Source organism: Solanum pennellii, chromosome 1 (assembly GCF_001406875.1).
Source record: "Solanum pennellii chromosome 1, SPENNV200".
Taxonomy (NCBI): domain Eukaryota; kingdom Viridiplantae; phylum Streptophyta; class Magnoliopsida; order Solanales; family Solanaceae; genus Solanum; species Solanum pennellii.
The window spans coordinates 72,987,154-73,008,719 of NC_028637.1; the positions used below are offsets into that span (position 1 = coordinate 72,987,154).

At 31.0% G+C, this 21,566-nt stretch overlaps 1 pseudogene; it reads left to right on the top strand.

The window, feature by feature from the left end:
- LOC107022893 overlaps positions 1-13,128 on the top strand; it is a 13,157-nt pseudogene extending 29 nt beyond the window's left edge.
- Positions 13,129-21,566: the final 8,438 nt, after the last annotated feature.

Sequence of the window (21,566 nt, forward strand, 5' to 3'; positions counted from 1 at the left end):
TGCATCAAGCAAAAAGGGAAGAGTTGCAACATTGATCGGTGATATGGACGTATCCAAATTGAAGGTTTATATGCAGAAAGTGGAAGAGGAGAAGCTGAGAGAAGAGTATAAATCAAGAAAGCTTAGACTAGTAATGAGTCTAGGTAGCAGAAGGGTGGTTTCGAATCGGTCACAGTTCAAGAAACAAATGGGCCCTGCACCAGCATTATCTAGTGCTCGTGCACCTAGAAATGAAGGTGAGCATCATGCCTTGAATTCGCAGAACTACAGATCTAGACTATGAAGTCTCAAGAAAGTGTGGCACAAGGAGATAGATGGGCTAGTGCATGTCTAGGTATGGTATTTACCACCCAGGTAATGTCGTGATAGCCAAACATGTTGCTTTAAGTGTAGTCAAGTGGGTTAATTCATGAAAGAGTGCCCTAAGAACAGGTAAGGTACTGGAAATCAGAGTAAGAGAGCTCAATCTTCATCAGTTGCTCCACAAGACAAGGCTGCACATAGAGGTGCAACTTCTATTACTGGCGGAGGGGAAAACCGCCTCTATGCAATCACTAGACGCCAAGAACATGAGAACCATCAAGATGTTGTCATTGGTAAGATCAAAGTCTTTTCTTTTGATATTTATTCTTCGCTAGACCCAGGAGCACATTTATCTTTCGTAACTCCTTATGTTGCAAATCACTTTGAGGTTCTTCCTCAAAAACATTCTGAACCTTTTTATGTTTCTACCTCTGTCGGAGAGTCTATTCTAGCGGAAATAGTCTATCCTGATTGTCCTATTTTTATCAATCAGAAGAATACCATCACTGATCTAGTAAAGTTTGACATTGTAGATTTTGATGTCATGCTAGATATAGACTGGCTTCATTCATGTTATGCATCAATAGATTGTAGAACCCGAGTTGTCAAGTTTTAGATTCCTAATGAGCCAGTCATAGAGTGGAGTCGTAGTTCATCTGTGCCTAAGGGTCATTTAATTTTGTATATTAAGGAGAGTAAGTTAGTTTTAAAAGGATGTATTCAATACTTAGTCTGAGTTGATAACTCAAGTGTTGCGGTACCTTCCCTTCTATCAGTTCCTATAGTAAAAGAGATTTCACAAGCCTTTCCTACTGATCTTCCCGGAGTCCCTCCTTAGAGAGAAATATACTTCGGTAGAGACATCATTCCAGATACTCGTCCTATCTATATTCAGCCATATAGAATGACACCGGTAGTGCTATAGGAGTTGAAGGAACAATTGAAAGAACTGTTAGATAAGGGTTTTATTCGATCAAGTGACTCACTTTGGGGTGCTCCAGTCTAGTTTGTGAGAAAGAAGGATGGTTTCCTTAGTATATGTATAGACTACCACAAATTGAATAAGGTTACCATCAAGAATAAGTATCCTCTTCCAAGGATATATGATATTTTCGACCAACATCAGGGTGCTTCTTACTTCTCAAAATTTAATCTCAGATCGGGATGGCATCAGTTGAAAGTTAGGGAATGTGATATTCCAAAGACAAATTTTAGAAAAATGTATGAGAACAATATATGAGATAAAATTTGATCTTAGAACAGGCTGCCATCAGTTTTTTTTTCATATCGTTCGATTTGACTAATGCACCAGCTATGTTCATAGATCTTATGAACAAAGTCTTTAAGCCTTCATTAGATATATTTGTTATCCTCTTCATTGATGACATATTATTCAGTTCAAGGAATATGGAATATCATGTTAGTCACCTCAGAATAGTCCTTCACACTTTAAAAGATAAGGAGTTGTATGCCAAGTTCTCCAAGTGTGAGTTTTTGGATTGAGTGTGTGGCCTTCTTAAGCCAAATAGTTTCTGGTGATGGAATAATAGTGGATACCCAAATGATAAAAGAAGTTGAAAGTTGGCCTAAACCCACGTGTCCAACTAATATTAAGAGTTTCTTGGGCTTGGCTAGCTCATATAGAATGTTTGTTGAGGGTTTTTCATCTATCTCGTTTTAATTAAGCATGTTGATTCAGATAATGAGATCAACAGGACCCACCTATATAATGGGATTAGCAGAAACCTCTTGGATAATGTGACTAGCAGGACCCTCCTCATAATTAGATTAGCAAGACCCACCTGGATAATGGGACTAGCAAGGCCCTCATAGATTATGGGATTAGATGGCCCCTCCTGGATAATGGGAATAAAAGGACCCTCCTCATAATGTGATTAGCAGGACCCTCCTAGATAATGAGACTAGCAGGAACCTATTATAATGGGATTAGCAGGACCCACCTGGATAATGGGATTAGCAAGACCCTCTTGTATAATAAGACTAGCAGGACCCTCCTCATAATAGGATTAGCAGAATCTACATGGATAATGGGGCTAGCAGTACCCTTCTGGATAATGAGATTAGCAGGACCCTCTTGGATACCGGGACTAGAAGTACCCTCCTAATAATGGAATTAGCAGGACCTTCTGGATAATGGGAGCAGGACCCACCTGGATAATGGGATTAGAAGGACCCTCCTGAATAATTGGACTAGAAAGACCCTCCTACATAATTAAATTAGCAGGATCCTCCTAGATAATGGGACTAGCAGAACCCTCCTCATAATGTGATTAGCAGGACTCTCCTGGATAATGGGACTAGCAGAACCCTCCTCATAATGTGATTAGCAGGACTCTCCTGAATAATGGGATTAGCAGAACCCTCCTCATAATGTGATTAGCAGGACTCTCCTGGATAATGGGATAAAGTATAACAATGACCTTCTTGAATAATGGGACTAGAAGGACCCTCCTGGATAATGAGATTAGTAGGACCTTCCCACATAATGGAATTTGGTTATTTTCTTGTAGAATAAACACTTCCTAGTCTGAGTTTATTTATTTATATTCATTCACATTTGCTAATAACTTACAAATTTTTCCCAATGAAAACTGGGCAAAAATTTTGTTTATTTCTTTTATTGGTGATGGTTTTTAGGTTTCCTTAAGCGAAACATGAATTTGAAACTCAAGAACAAAGTTTCAAATCTTTTTTAGAATAATCAATCTCATGATGGTCAGAATCAACTTCTTCAATGCATGTAACAACCTGACTTCTTCACATCTTTTACTAGTCAGGTTCCGATCAATAAATAGTGTCAAAAGCTGACTTCTTCACATCTTCAATGAATAGTGTCAAAAGCTCAATCTAAGTGGCAAGTTCAACCTCAAATCCAATTCAAGGTTAGGATACTCACCCAAAAATCAGGGTGATATCTTAAAGTCAAGATTCAAGTGAAGACTCAAGAAAACGTTGCATAGATAGGAGCTTGTACATTTATTTTCCTTTCGACTATTAGTTTTCATATTTATGTAAATAAGGAGAAGATCCGAAATATGGAGCCTCAATGGAACCTCACTTAACTTTGAATTTATCACCTCATCTCCTTGAACTGCACATGACTTGATTCCCTTACAACCCGGGATATGTAGGCAGTCCAAAACAAGGACACGGTCGCATATTTTTCTTTTAAATAAGAGTCCGTTCAAAACTTGTCGTTTTGTCAACTTCTTTGTCTAAAAACACTTCGTATTTCCAGTCATAGAGGGGCAAACTGTAGACACGTAATATTTGGTTGAAGATAAGGTTTTACACTATTTTTTTTATTCCTTAAATATTTCTTTTAGATATTTAAGTTTTGTCTTATTTTAATTAGTTTATTTTAAAAATTTGAAACCAAAAAAATTTATTTTGATTTTTGTTTAGACTAATCTTTCTTAATTATAATTTTATATTAGCTATTCAATTATTATTTTATTTTAATAATTAGATGATATTCTTCTTATTATAATTTTTATATTAATTATTAATAATAACCTTCCTTAACTCCATTACTACCCATTTCCCTCAACCCACTACACACAACTCCTCACATCTTCCCCCACATCACCTACACTAGTACACTACTATTAATATATACATACTAATACATACAAAATAGAATGGAAAAAGGAGAAGAAAACATAAAATAGATGAGCAACATAAAAAAAAATCTGCACAAGAATTTTTTTTTATAAAACTTCATTTCCTTTTTATTTTCTTTCAAAAATTTGCCTAACACATTCATATCTTTTCCTAAATTTTGTTTATTTTCATATCAATACAATACATATATCACCCCATACAATCTACAAAAATTTATGGATATTTTTAATCGACATTCCGTCAAGGTTTTTCAAAACTTTTTTTTTAGGAATAACTTTGCCTTAAATCGTTAATTTATTTATGAAATTTGTTGTAATTTTTATGATTAGTTTAATTATAATTTTGTTTTATTTATTATTTGATTAAAATGAATATGGGGTTAAAGAGTTATATCTTTGTTTATTTAATGAATGTAGCATTAATTGACGATTATTTTCTATTTATTTACTTCTATCCATTAGTTGTAACCTCTTTAAAATAAAATGTGGTGACATTGTTCTTTTCTATATTTAGACAATAATAATAAAGTAAGAATTGTTAGGATAAAATAAGTTAGTAGATTTATATTATTTTATTTTATTTTATCAATAAAAAATGAGATTTGTTTTTATGATTCAGTATTATTTTGTTTTATTAGAAAATTTATGTTTAATTTTGACGTAAACCTTAAGAATAGTAAAAGATAAAAATGATATTAAAATAAGTAAATAGATTAAAATTATTTGTTTTTATTTTATCAATCAAAAAAATGATATTTATTTTTACGATTCAGTATTGCTTTGTTGAGTTAGAAAGTTATTTTTAATTTTGGCATCAACTTTAAGAATAGTAAAAAATAAAAATGACATAAAATTGGTCTAAAATTTAATCTAGAAGTTTAGTATTTTAATTTATTTGTTTTGTCTTTATAAGGAAATAATATATATGTTTAACGTTAGATCGAACACTTTGGCACGTTAAATATATATGTTTCACTTAAGAATGTGGTTACACATCTTTTTTGAGACACTAAGATAATTTCAAGGATGCGGTTACGCACCTTGGCTAAATTGTTTTAATAATTAAACTTTCATTAATTTAAATCAAGAGGTGTACATTGGAATTATTAGGTGTGAGGTACTCGAGAGAAGAAGATAGTTATGCCTCTTAGCATCATGACCAAGAATGCAATTACGTATCTAGGTTGAGACCAAATGAAAGTTCATCAATATAAAACAAATAAGTCATGACCTATAAAATATATTCAAAAATAATAAAAATAAGTATAAGTCAATTAAAGAGACCGTGCTAGAACAACGAGACTCGAGAGATGCCTAATACCTTCCCCTCGGTCAACAGAATTTCTTACCTTAATTTCTGGTTGCAGACCAAACAAAGAATTATTTCCTTTTGATTAGGTATTAAACAAAAGGTGACTTGGAACACCACAACTCAATTCAAGTGGCGACTCTGAATAAAAAAATAATTCCTTTTTGAAATGTCACTTTAATTGGAAAAACTCTTTCGTTCAAAACAAACAATTCGTTTTGAGAAAGAATAGGGGTGTTAAAGCTGGAAGAAAAAAATTCCTAAAATAATGTAAGAGATAATGACAATTGATTCTCTAATATTAATGTTATCCCTAAAATGGTGTAAGAGATAATGACAGTGTAAAAAAAAGAAGATGAATCAATGTCAATCCGACATGTGACTATAAAAAAGTAACATGAATCAATGTAAATCTCTATAATTGTGTAAGAGATAATTATGGTGTCTTCTTTATTTAAATCATCTAATAATAATATAAAAATATTAATTATTTAATAAAGTAAAATTTAATTAATTTATAAATAAATAATGATATGTTATAACCCGTAATTAAATCGTTATAAGCGAGATTTTAAAAAGTAGGTGTAAAACCCGTAATATCATCTTTTAAATGTGTATGTGGAGTGATTTTTCCAAAATTATTTCAGAAAAATAATTTTATCATACTTTAAAGCAATTAAGAAAGTACATGTCCATCTAGATTGACATTCACTAAAGTGAGAAAAAAATCTCATTCCGTTATGAGTACTCACCTTATATGGGCCCAATACATCCATATTCACTAAATTAGACACATGATCTACTGTAGTGTGAATTATAGGAAATTGAATGCTGGTCTGTCTAGCTTGAGGACATATGATACATTGATCAATAGTAAAGTTACTACAAGTCTAAAATCTTTTATTTTTCTAAGAACACCATAGGAACATGCCCTAGTCTCTTGTCCCGAAGTTATAGGCCTTCATTCCCTTTTTTGGTTAAAAACATTATTTTAACCTTGTCTTGTTGTGGCTTTGTTTTCCGGTCCATCACATATAACCCGTACACTACTCTACTAGTCCTCTTGACCTTTCCGAACAAGAGTTTCTGAAACACATCGTATATAGGGAAAAGGATACAGTAGTTCAATTCTTTTGTGAGTTTGCTCACGGACAAAATACTAAATTACAATGTTGGTATGCATAATACATTTGTGATTATTTAACTTTTACGTAGCTGAAAATTTCCATTATGTGAAATCGTAGAAAAATATCTGGCAGGTAGCTGCAAAATTTCTTGGATACACTAAATATTAAATATCGAGCACACTAGATGAAACTGATACACTCAAATATATTAAATATATCGGTTCATGCTAGATACATAGATACATGAAATTGCGGAGCACATATATAAAGAAGTAGAGGGACAAGAGAGGTGCGCGAAAGAGGAAAGAGGTGATATGCACTCACTAGATATAGTCTATCCAAAAGGCAACTCAGACAAAATATATAATTGTTGAAATTAGCACTTGATGTTTACATGGACATGTCAATCGGCCCAACATTATAAACAAAAACGAGCTCATATTTTCCATCCTTATTGTTCTAAATTGAAATGGGAAAATTTTCAAAATAATAATTTTAACATTTAATAGGATCTCTTGTCAACACTTTTAATATTTATTTAAAATGACAATATTTTGATTTGCTATAAGACTGACTTTTGTATTTATTCAATTTATATAATTAGAAGAATACAAATTTTAAATATCAGAATGGAGAAATCACGGGAGAAATATTTTAAAAAAGCAAAAAATCGCTTAAATATCTAATTATTAATTACTTACAATTGGAAAAATATGAAATGTCATCTCTCTCTTGTTCTTTCATACACCTTTCACCATTGTTTTACATATTTTCAATGACCATTTTCGAGTAACTACATTGAAAATGAATTGAAGTTTTTTTATTTGCCTCACTCTTCGTTGAATAATTTTTTTTGAATTAATCAATTGTTATTCAGATCCCGTTATCGATATTTGATTCTCCATCGATAATCCTCATTCTTCATAGAAGTCATGTCGATTGATCATCATTTATGGACAAAACTCCTCTAAGAATTTTTATTTTTATTTGTCAAGAGTCATGGATTAGTTGTAAAAAAAAAAGTTCATCAACCTTCTCTCTTAAAAAATACAAAATTATATAACGATCAAAATTATGTGCATCGTAGTTAAAATTTAAATTGTATATGATCCTCATCGTTTTTCTTGGAAAATTCAAAATTGTTGATAGATTTGGATAGCAATTTTGAAATAAAAAAGTGAAGCAATTCATCGTCGGTGTTCCTATAAACTCGAAATCAATGAATGATCAAAGAAATCGGTTGAGATATACAATCAAAAAATCAAATTTATTTTTCAAGATATGATCGATCTCGTATGATCTCAAACAATTCATCAAAATTTGGTGTGATGCACCATGAGAGTAGATTTTCTCAAATTTTATTCAAAAACAACTTTATTGTTGTGATATTGTAAATTGAATAATAGGAATACAAATAAGTTTGGATACAAATTTGATGATATTATGTATTAGATTATTAGAATATAAATTTATTTTGAATATAACTTTGATGATGTTATCCCTATTCTATATTGAATTATAATGATTGTATATATTGAATGATTGAAGTATTAATTTGTTGGGAATGCAAATTTGTTCAACAATTATAGAAAACAACTTATAGAATAGAATACAATTTTTGGAATACAAATTAGGTTAGAATACAACTTTTCTTAAATAGAAAGTTACAAATAAAAGTGAATAATGAATTTAATCAACAGTTAGGAAACAACTTTTTGAATACAATTTTCGAGATACAACTTTTAAAATATAAAAGTTGTTTAGAATATTTTTTTTATTTAATCAAAAGCTAAAAATAAAATTACACGAGTACAAAAAATTGATATAAAACACACAAAATACAGTTATTATTGAATACAAATACAGTTGATAACTGAATTTAAATATAACATACAAAATGATTATTTTGAATGCACATTGATACAATATGCTTAAATAAATATAATATGGTTGAAAGATATAATTAAAGGTTAAATATACAACATATATACTAATATGAATACAATTTAAGTAAGAATATATATCATTTTAATCGTCTATAATTTTATTTAAATAAATACAGTATTCTGAAAATACAATTGACATATAAAAAATACAACTGACAATACTAATATGAACATAAAATTAAGTATGAAATTAAATATTAAGTTAAATTAAAAAAATGTAAACACCAAAATATAAAACCTACCTAGATAGTAACAAGATCTACTTAAAATCATACTCAATAGGAAATTTACTAAATAAATAATTTTGAAGTTGAATAAATTTAGAAACAAGAATACATAAACGGTCAAAGAAAATACATATTTAAACTAAAAATATCTGATATTAACCCAATAAATACAAATCAAAAGAAAGTTATCCAATTAAATGAGAATATGATACAAAAAATTTGTTTGATATTTTTCCATTTTAATAAAAAAGGAAAAAGAAAGAATCTGAAAGAACAAGAAGGAGAATAAAATTAATGAATAGAGAGAAAGTGAAATTGATGAGGAGTGACAATATAATGTATTTTAGGAGGATAATTAGAAATATATAATTTGCTATAAAAATAATATATGAGAGAGAATATGTGACTAATGTGAAATAAATTAGGAACTAATTTAGGATATATTAGTTTTTTTAAAAATATTGCTGTAGTGACATTTTAAATAATCATTTTAAAGTGTTGTTATTTTTAACAATTATGTTTGAAATTTTGACTAGTTAGCTAATTTTCAATAAGATGTTTTATTACTCCATTATTTTTCTTGGTTGAATTCTTTGAAAACATTTAATGGTGACTGATATATTGAAGAACAATCGAAAAGTTACATTGGAACTCATTAAAGAAGCTTCAAAGCTTGAGTTCAAAGAAATTAGATTTTTAAAATTGAGATTTGTTTTAAGTGGGTGTTATTGTTAGTGAGGAACTTCTAATTTAACTCAATGATTTTTAGTTTTTATGATTTATTTAGTATTGAATCTATTGTATTTTTAAAATTATAAATTTAGACCTACTGTTTATTGCAACTTATGGGAAGTTTGAATATAATTTAAGTTACACATCAAAAGTGTTGGGTTCATTTGTATATGGAGCTTGACTATTGAATCCACAGTCCACAGTAGTTATTGCTATATATCATGTGTGTCTTGATTTGAATATCAAATTTGGGGTGACTATGTTGGTTGAGAATGTCATTTTGAAATTGTGGTTAAAATTTGAGTTATTTGGTGAAAATTGAGCTAGTTGGGTCTTTTTTTTTTCTTTTTTTTTTAAATATATAATGCAAAACGTATGAAAATAGATGAAAATATAATCAACATTGTATAATAATGTATGCATAGTGTATAAATATGTATAAACCCTTTACACACACTACACACATGCGTGCACACACGTACACACGCGCGCGTGCATACACGCCATAGCTTATGAAATTAAGCTTTAAGCTCGTCTCCGTTGAAGGGTCTAAAATGCCCCTCAAGTATTTGAGTTGGTTCAAAATTACCTTCCATCCACCTATCACCCTTAAAATACCCCTTACGTCCACCTTTCGGCTAAATACCCTCGATGAAAATTCTTTGACTCATATTTGGCCTTATTTTTAGTAGCTCCATTAAATTAAAATTATTAAATATTTATTTATTATATTGCTTAATGTGATTGGTACAAATTTAAACCCTTCTCAAATAAATAATAAATTATATTTTTAAAATTTATTTTTCTATAAAACCACTTTGGATTCAAATTTTTACCAGATACAATTGAAAATAATTTTGAAAAAATAATTAATTTCATGAGATCTTCCTATTGACCTATTTTATATCGATCCCAATTTATTGTAACGTAACCAAACTCATAAATGAGGATCCAACTAAAATCCTTACTTACCCCCACTGATTGTCCATGTAAAATAATTATTGTTTTCATTAATATAAAATTTTCTCTCAATTATTCAAATGACTTTTTCATTTTCTCTTTTATTCCTTTTTGTAATCTCTTATTCTTAATTAGGATATCCAGGACTCAAACTTTAAATGAATTAACATATTTATATTCTTTTAATTAGTATTAAGTTATTAATATTGTCGTGATGGGATGAGAGTGGGGATAAGAGAAATGATTTTTTTTTTAATTTTGGGTACCCAGAAAAGAAAAAAATATTATTTGTACATATTTACTTAATTAAGTCATCTTTTATTGAACTCATTATTTCTATATGAATGTATCATTATTTTCCTCCTTTTTCTCTCACTTGTTTGTCATAAATTTAAAAAATGATGAACAAGATCCAAATAGGAATCTTTTTTGTAAGAGATACGAAATGAAGAGCCGGGGAGGGAGGACTGTAGAGTTTAGAAACCTAACCTTTTTATAATTTTAAATTTACTATGAAATCCAAAATTAAGTCAATCATGTAAGCTTATTTATTCACTAATTTTAAATTTTTTTAACGTAAAAGGGCCTAAAATGTCCTTCAACTATGAGATTTCGTACAATTTTACTACCCTCTATTTATCTAATGAGTGCTCCCTCCATTTCAAATGTGTCCCACTTCCTTTTTAGTTTGTTCACAAAAAAAAATAACCACTTTCCTTTTTTGACAACAATTTAACTTTAAATTTCCATGTGACATGTTTAAGACCACAAGATTAAAGGGCATTTTGATACATTTAACATAACTTTAATTTATAAACACAAGATTAAAAAGTCTTATTTCTTTTTCTTAAACTCCGTTTCAAGTCAAACTAGGTTATCCTTTTTGAGATTGGAGGGAGTATAATCTATTAGATAAAAGAGTATTTTTGAATAGAAAGGTGGATATCAGGGGGATTTTAGGACCGATAGATGGATGAAGAGTAATTTGTACCAATTAAAAAACATAAGGGACATTTTAAGCCCTTCTCTGTTATTGACCCTATCATTTGCTCCGCTTTGATCTTAAATTTGAAGTCAATATTTGAAACTTGAAAATTTTCAGTTCTGACATGATTTGAAAAAAAATGTGTTTAAACATGCAATATATTTTTGCTTAAAAAATTGTAAATGAATGTCTAAAAAGCCTAAAACCTTACTCTTTTGAGGGACGTAAAATCATTAGACGATGCAATTGCACGATGTACTCGATAAAGTTAAGGATAATTAGTACACTGATCCAAAATATAAGTTAAACGGATATTTAAAAGAATTTTTTAGATGTATTGATTCAAAATCTATGTCAAACATATATTTAAAGGAATAATTAAAATGTATGATCGTAAATGTAAGTCAAATCGATATTTAAAGAAAATATTTAAATGTTTGATTCAAAATATATGATTAAAGGATAGCTTAATCTGATAAAATTGAGAACCTACTTATAAAGAACACATATTCCAAAAAAGAGCAATCAATCCATTGGTAAAAAGGTCATTTTCCGACCCTATATATATTCCAAAAAAAAAAAAACTATAAACTTATTATGCAATATTTGTTTTCCTCAAAAGTCCAAAATAAGGGCTACTTCTACTCTTGAAGAAGCTTGCAAAGAACCTCTAAGCCTTCAACACATTCTTCCCATATATCTTCGGTCAATCCAAGAAGTCCCAAATTCTCATTTATGGTCTAAAATCAATAATGTCCCAACTAGTAATAATGACAAAAACTCTAACGTACCAATATTTGATCTTTTAGCCCCTAATGTTGTGGAACTTATGGGCCATGCATGTAAAACATGGGGAATATTTCACGTTGTAATGATGACATTTCTTTAGAACTTTTTGATAAAATTGAATCTTAGGCAAGACGACTCTTTTCCTTGCCCGCTGAACAAAAGGTGAAGGTCATGAGATCAACTAATGGCGCCACCAGCCATGGCATAACTTGAATTACACCTTTTTCTCAAAGTTCATACGGCATGAAGGGTTAAAAATTGTAAATTCTCCACTTGATCATGATAAGGAACTTTAGACACATGATAATCAAAATTTTTTGTAAGTACATGGGTATAGTTTATGTGAATCTACTTATATGCATTAATGATACAATAAATATTTATATAATTCAGTTCTTTGATAGATAATTCTACCCAATAATTATATTTCTCTCATACTAATCATAAATTTAATTATGTAGATAATTTGAGACAATTTTACTTTAGAAAAATCACGATAAATAATTTGAGATGCGGGGTGTAATATAATGGTTCTTTAATTGATTAATTGTGATGGTTCTTGCAGTGATCTGATGGAAAATTATCAAAAAAAATATGAAAGTTCTATCATTTCAACTCTGCATGTTCATCCTCAACTACTAACAACCATCTCTAGAACATTCAATTAATTCATTTGAATTTGAAGAAGCCCTACTATTAAATTCATATCCATGTTGTCCTAACCCTAACCATGCACTACGGTTAGCTCCTCACACAGATTCATTAACAAATAATACAAAGGGTCTTCAGATCTTGAAAAAAGACCAAGGATGAACTTCAATTGCTCCGGTTTTCAACGATGCCCTAATCGCATGTGATCTTCTTTATATACTCTCTAATGGTGAATTCCCATCGGTTTATCATCGAGTTCTTGTGGATCAAACTAAATATAGGGTTTCGTTGGCTTTTTTTGTTTCGGACCTCAAGTTGACTCTTTGATTGTTCCATTAGTTTCTTCTAAGGATAATGTTGGTGTTGTACCAAAATATAGAAATGTGAAACTGAAATATTATCCAGGTCTCAAGGATAAAAATATTTAGAAGGTGTCCTGCATGATTAGATTTTAATTTCATGATTAGATTTTAATTATGTAACAGTATTTTAGTACGTAGCTGTTGTGATCCACGATGAATTCGTGAGGGCCTATGGCCTAGACGCAGCAAATATGACTTAACTAGTTAATATTATTGGGGCGAATACAATGTTGGAGAGTTTTATATGGGATCCAGACTCAATTATCTATTGTTAAAAAGGTCTACGGAGTAGAACGAACCGTTATGCAAATTATATCGAAACTTTGGCATTTCTCATCACTTTTCTCTATTCTAGTTTCTCATCCCCTTCTAGTTACCTTCTTTTATGTTAATCTATCTGTAATTAGTAAGTTATTACTTTGTGCTATTTATTACAAGATGTAACTTGTATTCAAGGATAACAATATATATATCAGTGTTTGTATTGAAAATCGAGTAGCAAATTGTTGGATGAAATGCCAGTAGCAAACTGGGTAGACATAACGGCCAACCTTGGCTGCCACGACCACTTCCAAAAACATGTTTCAGAGCTTTACTATCCCAACTTGAGCAATATCTTGAAATTGCGAATGAATTTGACTTTAAGGGGCTTGTTATAATTGGTGTTGTGGATTCCAAGATACATTCTTGTGTTGTCGCTGCAAATGTCAATAGTGGAATGCAGCCTGCTACACTTGAGGCCATGTCACCAGAGTGGAAAGTGTTGAAATTAAGAAGTAATTATAAATCAAAACTTCAAGTTGTGCACCCTATTGGTTACACCTTCTATGGTGTCATTGAGTTGATAGAGTTGGATGTACGACATATATTACGTCTAGTCTTAGTGGCAATGCAAAGATTTGGTGGAGAGCGAGCTTCAAACGTAGTTCATCAGTATTTCAAGGAGGATGATTTTAGCCTCGATGGATCCAATTATGTTGAGCAGTATTTCCTGTATCACATTTCAAATGTTTCTGGAGCTTCTGCTGATCCTAGTAGTACTCTTCATGCTATTCTTTTGATCAATCTTGAGAAGATATTAGAGTCAATTCTGGAATCATCAAGCTACCAACCAAACCACTATATTGTTCATAATAGCTTTGGCCTGTAGCAGCCAAGGAATTTATAATACTCCAAGTTGTCAGATGGAGTTTCTTGATATGAACCTTGAGGACAAGGTTCTTTTGTGGGGAAGAAGTATTGTTGTGAACCACGATGACTTCGTGAGGCCTATGGCCTAGACGCGGAAAATATGATTGATCAAGTTGATATTATTGGACCGAGTAAAATGTTGGAGAGTTTTAGATGAGATATCGATCCAGGACCAATTAACTATTGTTAAAAAGGTCTAGGCTTTAGAAAGAACGGTTATGCATTCCCTTTCTCTGTTCTAGTTTCTCATCCCCTTCTAGTTACCTTCTTCTTCTATATTAATCTATCCGTATATGTATTATATGTTGTAACATTTATTCAACAACAAGAATATATATATCAGTGTTTGTATTGAAATTCGAATTTATTTCATACCCCAGTTAATGGACTACATAAGATTTATTTATCGACGAAGGTTTGATTCCCCATGTTGTAGTTTGCTCACTAATTGCCCTTCCCCTTTCCCTCCCCCTTCTCCTACCCCTACCCCATTTTAATAGAATAAATATGATGTTTTCTAGTGTTCATAATTTTGAGAAAGGCGATTTTGGTGTAATTCATATATACCATGAAATTGTTTGGAGTTTCTAATGGATCAGTTTACTTGTTTAATTTTATAATTTACACTATCGAAGTGTTAGAGTGTGTCACTATCTCAGTCAAAAACTTAAATTTTCAAAGAAAATATTTTTATTTAGTCAATTGTATTTTCAATATATTTCATACGAATTTATATTTTTGTTGAAATTAAATACGTGATCTTTTTTGTAATACCATCTGTAAACACGTAATTTTTGACTGAACATAAAATTTTACATCATTTTTAGAGCTTAAATATTTTTATAAATTTAAATTAAATATTTTATTTTGATCTTATTTTAGTAAACTTATGTTTAAAGATATGAAAACTACAAAAATAGAGTCACACTTTGAAGTACATTTTGTTTTTAATCTATTCAAAATTTTAATAATAAATTAGTGATTTTAATTTTAATATTTTTTTATATAGTTATTTAATTTTTTTAGTTGATATTGTTATTATTATATTTTTTATTTATTCACAACAAAAATTTAAAAAATTTAAAAAATAACCTACCCCATTACCCATTTCCATACACATCGTAACCCCACTCACAACCCCACCATCTGCACACACTCCACTCCAATCAACACTCCACACACTACCCCAACACACACATACACTACTATATTATATACACTATACCTACAACCAGAAAAAAAAGGACATACAATAATCAAACTCTACCAAAAAAACAACAACCAAATCTGCACAAAAAATAAAAATAGGACAGAAAAGAAAAAAAGGGAAAAAAACACCACTTAAAAGAAAACAATACAGAGAGAAAAAGATCAACTAAGAAAAAAGAAAAAAAAACAACAGAAGACACACACACAAAAAATCACACAAGAAATGTTAGTGAAAACTTACAAGATAACAAAAATTACAAGATTACAACTGAAAATGAAATAAAGAAATAAAATCTATTACAGCTAAAGCGCGGATATCTCGTTCTTTTAAAGGAAATTCAAGCCCACTGCAGCAAATGTTTTCACCGGTTCAGCAGTAGTCCACTTTGACTTGTCCCCTCAAGGATACAACAACCTTCACAAAGAATAACTCTACAACTCTGGACAAGAGTTGATTCCAAATCTCCACAAAAAGGAACACATTTCTTCAACTAATAAGAACTCTGTTTTTGACAAACTTTATCACTCAATATTTTCTCTTGTGTGTTATGTCTCAAACCAAATGAAGACCACCACTATTTACACTAGATGAAGTCTTACTATTAATGAATAGGTGTAGTAAATAGCGAAGTTAATGACCTTACGAGTTACATAGGTTACAAAAATAATGAAGGAATTGAGTGCCATCAACAACATTTTGCATTATTGAAATGCATATGACATACACTAATGTAGAGATGCATATGACACTAACTCCAAAATGGAGTAATGCAGAAATAATTCATTTGTTAAATACTACTAACGGTCAACAAAACTAATTAATCATTCATTCCATTACTTCACTAAGGCAGATAAGCATAGGACCTTAGGAGAAACTTAATATAAAATTAATATTAAAAATGCTCTAAAGACAAAAAATCCCCCACTCATTTTTAATATCACACAAAAGAGTTTATCAGCTGAAGGAAGACTATCATGCATAATGAAGGTGTGCTCTGCATTAAACCTCCACTTAGTGAAACAATAACTTTTACTCCAGAGTTGTAGTGGTCTCGGACTTGAACTATAACTGCTTAAGGGAAATAAAATATCACTCTCAAACATAATAATCAAGTGTTGATATGAGCTTTAAAAGTCAACACGTTATGGCTTTGTGTTATCAAGTTTCATGAGTGCTTTTGAGAATTAGCCAAATTCTTATAGAAGGCGACCTATTTCCACGCATCACATAGGGGAAACGTCTCGAGAGTGCTCCCATAAGCTTAACACTCCACCAATATGGATCACAAATATTCATTTTAACAGTTTATCAACCCAACCTTCACAAACTACAGGAAACAATGCATTGACATCATAGGGAGGGAATAAAAAGATAGTGCATTTTCACAACAGGTCATCATATGATTAGTTTTTCCCTTTGAACCTGGTTATAAGATCTTTAGTCCCTAGGTTGGGTTTCCTCATACATGACTCAAAGATTTGTAGGAATCAACCTCATCCCCCTCGATGTGCTCCAGACCTTTTCTCTTGTTAAGGAAGATTTGACATAATCAACATTAATGGTACCATTTGTAAAATATGATCTTACATTACCGTGCTTCCTCCTTATAGGTCTGGATTTACCGTTGTAATAACGATTTTGAACTCTACCGCTTGCAATAGTGCTATTACAATGAATTAAAATAGGAGGAATTGGTTTTTAAAAATAAGGAATTTCAAACAATTAATCGAATAATCAATTCGCTTCCTCACTAGCTGAAGCTAAAACAATTAGTTCAGCCTCCATGGTAGAGTTAGGAATTACAATTTGCATTTTTTTTTTCAACCAACAGCACCACCACCTAAAGTAAAAAAATTATCAGTGGTAGAACATGAATCACCTGATAAAGTATTTCAATCTGCATCACAAAAGCTTTTAAGTACATCATGATATCTTTTTATAGAACAAACCACAATTTTTCGTTCCAATTAATTATCTCATAACTCTTGTTAAAGCATGCCAAAGTTCATTACCTGACTTGCTTGTAAACCAGCCAAGTACTCCTACTGCATATGCAATGTCATGCCTTGTGCAATCAGTCACATGCCTCAAACTTTCGATTATACTAGCATATTCCTTTTGATTTATTACATCATTTTCACTTTTAACAAGAAATAAGTGAACAGTTGAATCAAAAGGAGTGGCAACATGCTTGTAATCATGAAAGTTATATTTTTTTAAAAAATATTTTCTCAACATAATGTGACTGGTCAAGAAGAATTCCCTCAAATGTTCTTGTTATTTTTATTCCAAGAATAAAATTTATCTCACCAAGATCTTTCATATCAAAATGGCTTGTAAGAACACTTTTAGCTTTGTCAATAACATTCATGTTATAGCAAAAGATCAACAAATCATCAACATATAGGAAAATAATCCCATGTGAATTATTCCAAGACTTGTAATATATGAACTTATCACACTCATTTGTTTTAAAACCATTTTCAATCATGCATGAATTAACCTTTTCATTCCATTGCTTTGGTGCCTGTTTCAAGCCATATAGGAATTTAGTAAGTTTACATACTTTGCTTTCTTGGCATGCTTCAACAAAACACTCGGGCTGATCCATATAAATTTCTTTATTCAGGTCTCCATTTAGAAAAGCAATTTTTATATCTATTTGATGAATTTGCAAATAAAATATTGCAGCCACAACAATAAAGTCTTATGGTTGTAATTCTTGTTACTGGAGAAAAAGTATCAAAAAATTCTGGGCCTTCTAGTTGTTTAAAACCTTTTGTAACTAACCTACCCTTGTATTTATCAATAGATCCATCCGGTTTTAATTTTTTCCTTAATACTATTTGCAACAAATAGTTTTATAACCCAGTGGTAAATCAACTATTTTTCAAGTTTTATTAGAAATTAATGATTCCATTTCATCATTTAAAGCCTCTTTCCAAAAAAATAGAATCATGTGAAGAAAATTCTTCTTTCAATATGAGAAGGTCCTCTCCAACATTAAACACATATAAATCAAAACCAAAATCTTTTTCTACTCTAGCTCTTCTACTATTTCTTATCTCAAAATCATCAACTTACTTATTTTCTAAGTAGAAGTATAAGAACTAGGTAGTGAAAAAATATTTTGTTCAATCATTTGACCGCACTATTATTAGAATCAGATGAAGATTTATTTTCATGAAAAATAGCGTCGCACTATTTGAAGTATAACCAAGAAAAGCACAAGTAGTAACTTTCTTACCCAACTTTGTAATATTGGGATCCATTAGCCTCACAAAGGCTAGACAATCCCAAACTCTTAGATATCCCAAACTTGACTTGTAACCTTTTTACAATTAAAAAGATGTCAATTTAGACTTTTTCTGAGGCACACAATTCAACACATAACAAACAGTTAAAATAACTCCACCATAAAAATTAAAGGTGGATGTGACTCAATAAACATGATATTAGTCAATTCAACCAAAATACTATTTTTTCCTTTCTGCTACTCCATTATATGAAGGAGAGTAAGGTGGAGTAGTTTAACGAAAGAATTAAACTCATTTGATTCATATTCACGACCTCTATCACTTCTATTTCTTTTTATTTTTCTTCCAAACTAATTTTCAACCTCATGAAGATAAGTTTTGAAATTTTCGAAAGCATCACTTTTATTTTTCATCAAGTAAACGTATGTAAACTTTGAAAATCATCAAAGAAAGTGATAAAATATCTATTACATCCACGCGTTAGAATTCCATCAAGTTCACAAATATCAGTATGAACTAATTCTAACAAATCAGTTTTTCTTTCAACTTGAAAATGAGACATTTTAGTGATTTTAGCTTTACTACAAGCCTCACACTTTTCAAATTATTTTTTAACCATTTGGATTAATTCTAAACTATTCATGATTTCAACATAACGATCATTAATATAACATAAAAGAGAAAGCCAAAAATTGGTAGAAGAAAACATATAAATAGAAGTAGAAGTTTTATTCATTTCAACATTCAAATTAAACATCCCATCACATGCATACCTCTTTCCCACAAAAATACCTTCTTCATAATTACATATTAATCATATTCAATAACCTGTTTAAAGTTTGTTTTGTTAAGAAGAAAACTAGACATAAAATTTTTTCTCACTAAAGGAGTATAAAGTACATCTTTTAAAGTTAATACCCTTCCAGAAGTAAAACACAATTTGATATCTCCCTTTCCAAGCACCAGAGTAGTATGAGCATCATCAAGCATGATAGTTTTGGGCTCCTCAAAATTAGTATATTTTTTAAATTAGTGTTTGTCATAACAGACATGATGGTTTGCACTAGAATCAGCCCACCATCCATAAACATTCTCAACCATATTTATGTCGATAATCACCGCCACAAAAGGTTATTCAATAACGTTTGCCTGAGGGTTAGTTCCACGTTTCTGGAATTTGCAAAATCGAGCAGTGTGCCCACTCTTGCCACAAACAAGGCATGATCCCTTTTCCTGAACTTGTTGATTTTGTAATTCGTGATTTTTAACATTATTTTTCTTGGAAGATCTACCATTGTTTTTCTTAAATTTTTTTTCTTAGTCTTTACAGAAGTATTTTTATGAGTTTCAAGAGTAGCATTATTCGAAGTAATTAAATGTACCTTTTATGTGATGTTGTTATCTTCTATTTGTAAAAGTGCATCTTGGCCCCTTGCTTCTTCTTCCATGCGGATTTTCATTATCAAGGTTTGAAGAGAGGTTTTATTTTGTTTGTGGAACATAGATTTTTGAAATTCCTTCCAAGAAGGTGGAAGTTTATCTACTATGCCACAAATAATAATGTTATCTCCAATTTTAACCTCCTCAGAGATAAGCTCTCCAACAATCATGATAAAGTCATTAACTTGGTCTGCCACTAATTTATTGTCCAGTGTTTGTAAACAAAAAAAATCTACTAACCACATATTTTTTTTCTCCAGCCTCTTCGGTATCATACTTACTCTGCAAATGTCTTCTAAATTTTCTTTGCAATAGACTAAGTTCTATCATAATAATCATAAAAATTATCAGATAGACAATTAAGAATATAATACTGATATTTATAAAAATCGCCATCATACTTTTCCAATTTATCTAGATGAGAAAGAGTTTCATCAACATTCATAAAGGTGATGTCTTCTTTTTATTAGAATTCTTCTAAATTAACACATATTGAGAAGACATAAGTAGAAAAGTAATTTACCCGTCAATCTCTTAAAATGGTTACCATTGAACCGAAATGTCTTGTTAAGGTCTCCCATCTTGACATCCGCGATTTTTTCAATTGTTGCCATGATGAATCTCCTTATAGTTTTTAGTGAAAACTTACAAGGTAACAAAAATTACAAGATTACAACTAAAAATGAAATAAATAATAAAATATCTTCAGGCTGAGGTGCATATATCTCGCTCTCTTTAAGGAGATTCAAGCCCACGCTACCAAATGTTTTCACCGGTCCATCAGTAGTTATCTTTGACTTTTCCCCTCCAAGATACAACAACCTTCTGATATACCGTGGTTTCACGGTATAATTAATACTTTTTCCTTAAGTTTAGTGTGTCCGAAAGCCTTTTTGTGCTAATTTTGATATAAGTTTCTCTTTGTTTTGCAGGAAATCTGTCCAAAGCTGAATGCGGAGATTTTGAGCGAAAAAATGCAGAAGAGACCACCTACGGAGCTTATGACGGTCCGTTGTTCTTGTGACGGTCCGTAGGTGGAAGCGTAGTGCAGCTGCTGAAGGAAGATGGGGAAGTCTGACCAAGTGTGGGATTACGAAGCTTGTGACGGTCCGTCCTGCAGGTTCGTCGTAAAGTTCAGAGAAGTGATCCCAGTACCCAGTTTCCGAGAGTTGAAGTATTTTGGAACGAAGACCCTCGACGGACCGTTGTGCCTATGACGGTCCGTCATACTTGCCGTCGAGGGGAATGAAGAAAGCAGCAGAAGAAATTGCACCAAGTACGGGACGACGGAGTCCACGACGGTCCGTTGCGAGGTCCGTCGACCCAGCCGCGTTTTAGTAGATTTCCAGCAATTAGAATTCTTGTTTAATTAGGTTTTTTGTTTTTTTTATAAATAGTTCAAAAAACCTCGTTTTTGAGGTTAGACACCTGAT